The sequence below is a fragment of the Dasypus novemcinctus genome, chromosome 18 (genome assembly GCF_030445035.2).
Source record: "Dasypus novemcinctus isolate mDasNov1 chromosome 18, mDasNov1.1.hap2, whole genome shotgun sequence".
In the NCBI taxonomy this organism is placed as follows: domain Eukaryota; kingdom Metazoa; phylum Chordata; class Mammalia; order Cingulata; family Dasypodidae; genus Dasypus; species Dasypus novemcinctus.
In genome coordinates, this window is record NC_080690.1 from 75,197,270 (window position 1) to 75,202,105 (window position 4,836).

Genomic DNA, 4,836 nt, shown 5'->3' on the forward strand with positions numbered 1-4,836 from the left:
TCCATTGAGTCAAATCCACTTCTCTCATTGTAGTTTTGATTTGCATTTCCCTAATCATTAGTGATTTTGAGCATTTTTTCATGTGTGTGTTTGGTTTGTTTGTTTTTGGGTGGTTTTTTTTTTTTTTTGCTATTTGTACTTCTTCTTTGGGCAAATGTCTGTTTAGGTATTTAGGTGTTTTCTCCATTTTTTTTTTTTTTAAGATTTATTTATTTATTTCTCTCACCTCTCTCCCCCACCCCAATTGTCTGTTCTCTGTGTCTATTTGCTGTGTCCTGTTTCTTTGTCTGCTTCTGTTGTTGTCAGCAGCACGGGAATCTGTTTCTTTTTGTTGCATCATCTTGTTGCATCAGCTCTCTGTGTGGGTGGCGCCATTCTTAGGCAGGCTGCATTTTCTTTCGCGCTGGGTGGCTCTCCTTACGCGGCGCACTCCTTGCACGTGGGGCTCCCCTACATGGGGGACACCCTTGCGTGGCACGGCACTCCTTGCACACATCAGCACTGTGCATAGGCCAGCTCCACACGAGTCAAGGAGAATGGATGCCCTAACCACTGGGCCAAGTCCGTTTCCCTCCATTTTTTAATTGAGTCGTTTGTCTTTTTATTGCTGAGTTGTAATGTAACATCTCTTAATATATCCTGGATGTTAAACCATTATCAGACATGTGATTTCCAAATATTTTCTCCCATTGAGTCAGTTGCCTTTTTACCCTTTTGACAAACTCCTGTGAGGTGCAAAAGTTTAATTCTGATGAGGTTTCATTTATTTTTTCTTTTGTTGCATGTACTTTGGGTGTGAGGTCCAAGAAACTAACACCTACTACAAGGTCTACATTTTCTTCTAGTAGTCTTATGGTCCTGTACTTTATATTTAGGTCTTTGATCCATTTTGAATTGAGTCTTGTGTAGAGAAGAAGATAGGAGTCCTCTTTCATTCTCTTGGTTATATATATAGCCACATTCAAAAATAGAATTTAGTGATGTTGATTACATTCACAATGTTATGCTACCATCACCCATTACCAAAATTTTCCATCTCCCCAAACAGAAGCTCTGTACAGCATTAACTTTCCATTCCCTAAACCAGCCTTGGCCCCTGGTAACTTATATTCTAGTTTCTGGCTAAATGAATTTGCATATTCTAATTATTTTATATAAGTGAGATTATACAATATTTGTTTTTTTGTGTCTGGCTTATATCATGTGTATAAGTCAGCCAAAGGGGTGCTGATGCAAAATACCAGAAGTTGGTTGGTTTTTATAAAGGGTATTTATTTGGGGTAGGAGCTTACAGTTACCAGGCCATAAAGCATTAGTTATTTCCCTCACCAAAGTCTATTTCCATATGTTGGAGCAAGATGGCTGCTGATGTCTGTGAGGGTTCAGGCTTCCTGGGTTCCTCTGGGCTCAGCTCCTCTGGTTTCTCCGTAAAGTCAGTTGTAGGCTTTCAGGTGAATGGCTCTGTCTCTCTCCCTGGGGTTTCTGCCGTGTCTAAGGAGTCCTCTATATTCCTCTGTGGTCTTCTCCTGGCTCAGTTCCTCTCTTCCTGAGGCTTGTTTCTCTTTCCTCTGCATACTGACTTCCTGGGGCTCCAAATTAAGACTTCAGCATCAGATTCCAACATCAAAACTCCAACATCAGAAACCCTCAGCCGGGCTCGGGCACCGTCCTCTGGGCCGGACCACAGCTCCTCCGCAGGCAGCCGGCTTGCTGCCGATTCTGGCATGCCTGCCTTCGTGGCTTTTCTTCATGTCTTATACCTTTCCTATGATACACTGTAAATCCCAGTACATTTTCAACGAATCCCGCTGAGTAAATGCCCAGGTATTCTTAGTACTATGAGTTTGGTGCTTAGAAACCTGCTGTGAGTCATCCCCATTAAGCGAGCTCTACTTCACAACAAGATTGAAATCGTAAGGAGTATTTTAGGGGTGCAGAAATTTGACCTGGGAATCATCTGTATTGACAACAAGGATATCCAGCACATTAATAGAACCTACAGAGAGAAAAATGTCCCAACTGATGTGCTTTCTTTTCCATTTCATGAGAATCTGAGAGCAGGTAAAATTCCCCAGCCGGATTTTCCAGATGACTATAATTTGGGAGACGTTTTCCTAGAAGTGGAGTTTATCTTCCAGCAGTGTAAAGAAAACGAAGATTGCTATGATGTCCTTTTTTTTTTTTTTAAAGATTTATTTATTTATTTAATTTCCCCCCCTCCCCTGGTTGTCTGTTCTTGGTGTCTATTTGCTGCGTCTTGTTTCTTTGTCCGCTTCTGTTGTCGTCAGCGGCACGGGAAGTGTGGGCGGCGCCATTCCTGGGCAGGCTGCTCTTTCTTTTCACGCTGGGCGGCTCTCCTCACGGGTGCACTCCTTGCGCGTGGGGCTCCTCCACGCAGGGGACACCCTTGCGTGGCACGGCACTCCTTGCGCGCATCAGCGCTGCGCATGGCCAGCTCCACACGGGTCAAGGAGGCCCGGGGTTTGAACCGCGGACCTCCCATATGGTAGACGGACGCCCTAACCACTGGGCCAAAGTCCGTTTCCCAGCTATGATGTCCTGATGGTGACTGCCACCCACGGGCTCTGCCGCCTGCTGGGGTACACACATGGCACAGAGGCAGAGTGGCAACAGAGGTATCAGAAGGAGAGGCAGGTGCTGGAGGAGCTCAGCCAGCGCACGGGAACCAGGCTCCAGCCCTAAGCAGCGGCCTCTTCTGACCCGCGCGAGCCCAGGACATGGGGTGCTGGGGTGCTGGGGTCCCAGGACAGCAAGCGGGGGTCAGGGGCTCTTTGAACCGTGGACTCCACTGTTGGCTGCCATCCTCTGGGGCTGTGGAGACTCCAACCCGCACTGGGGTTAACCTCCAAGAGTGAAACAACTATTTTCTTAAAACAAGAAGGAAAAATTCATTTCTTTGTGTATAATGTAGCAGTTTTGTTTTGTTTCAGTATTATTGCAAATAAAATAACTCCTAAACCCTGTAAAAAAAAAAAAAAAAAGAAAGAAAGAAACCCTCAACTCTGTTCTTTGCCATGTCTTTTATCTGTGAGTCCCCACCCACCAAGGGGCCAGTGGTGGCCTCAGTTCTCAGGAGGTCAATGGTAAGGTCTTCTGAGGGTGTCCCGGGCCTTCCTTTGACTCTGAACGGGATTCTCATTCTAAATGAGATTCTTGTGACTGGGAGCTCATAGGGTATTTCTAGCAGCCTTCATCTCAGGAGGTTTCTGGGCAGGGTCTTTCCACCATGTGGCACCTTCTATTATCAGTCTCTCTACTAATCCAGCCATGTGGTCTGTCAGCCATTATGTCTGTCCGCCATGTTATCTTCCTGGCCAGCCACCTTCCCCCTTTCACTATACTAACCTGCCTTATATGTATCTATATTTATTGAATATATCTTTGAATTAAGTGCTTGAAGTACAGAAACAATATTATGTTTCTGGCATCTCCATCAATACTTCCTCATTGAACATATGTATTTTTTTAAATGAAAATAAATTAAAAATGAGGAGACTTAGCTCTTGCTATTTCCCAAATTTTATTTGGCCTCAGGAAAAATGTTTTCTTCTCAATGAAGAGAATGATACAACATAAAGAATAGTTGCTATAAGGAAAACAAACAGGAAGAAATGGATTAGTAGAGAAATTGATAATAGAAAGTGCCAAACATAGTTCCTGACTGATAGCAGATGCACAACGATTGTATTCATAGTTGTGAGTCAATTGAAGGGTTATTCTTTAAACATAATTAGACTTTTTTTCTTTTAGTAGTAATTAATGGCTCCATCCTTTCCATAATTAATCTTATGTATTTTTGTATATTTATGAAAAAGAAACAGTAATATTATAAAGGTATTCACTATTTTACTTTTACATTTTCTAACTGATCTTCTTGTGGTACAACAATGGAAAAAGGAGGCCAAGGCATATGCTGTTATTACGGGAAATTGAGAGTTAGAAGTTTTAAAAGGCTGATCTAATATCTAACCACTTGTGAGTAGGGAACAACTGCTGCCATTCAAATATCCTCGCTCTGTTACCAGTATTCTTGGGACTCTTCTGTGATTCCTAATCTGGTTTGCAAGTTTATCAGCTTATGTCTTTTAGTTCAAGAGGAATTAAAACCATAGCAGTCAGGGTACAATTCTACATGCAATATTGTGAAAAATATTCATTTAAAGCTTGACCACACGGGTCTATTTCTACATAGTTAATAGGCCCATGTAACAGGTATACTATCTGCTACTTTGCATGTAATTTAAAACATTTTCAGTGTTATGAAAACACAGGGATTTGCCTAATTTGCATGGTGTCATGCTTATCAGGAAGACCTTTACCTTATTCCAGAGGTATAATTTGCACCAATGCATTCATGCTTGAAATGGCTGGAACAGAGGTATCTTTCATTCATTCACAAGAAAACACTAGTTTTAAATCCAGCTATACTAGAGTGATTACAACTGAAAATGGGAGGATTGCATCCAGCATCCATGTGGAATCTGAGCCTCCTCTTGACATAGAGGTGCAATGGACACAACCAATCCAATGTCCACATAGAAGAGGTGGCATTGGATTGGGAAAAGTGGACATGGTGGACGATGGGTATGGGGAAAGGCAGGAAGAGATGAGAGGTGGAGGCGTCTTTGGGACATGGAGCTGCCCTGGATGGTGCTTCAGAGGTAATCACCGGACATTGTAAATCCTCACAGGGCCCACTGGATGGAACGGAGGAGAGTATGGGCCATGATGTGAACCATTGTCTATGAGGTGCAGAGGTGCCCAAAGATGTACTTACCAAATCCAATGGATGTGTCATGATGATGGGAACGAGTG

At 43.1% G+C, this 4,836-nt stretch overlaps 1 pseudogene; it reads left to right on the plus strand.

Annotated features, from left to right (window-relative positions):
- Positions 1-1,838: 1,838 nt before the first annotated feature.
- On the plus strand, positions 1,839-2,745 carry LOC111763228 (endoribonuclease YbeY-like; annotated as a pseudogene).
- The last annotated feature ends 2,091 nt before the right edge of the window (positions 2,746-4,836 follow it).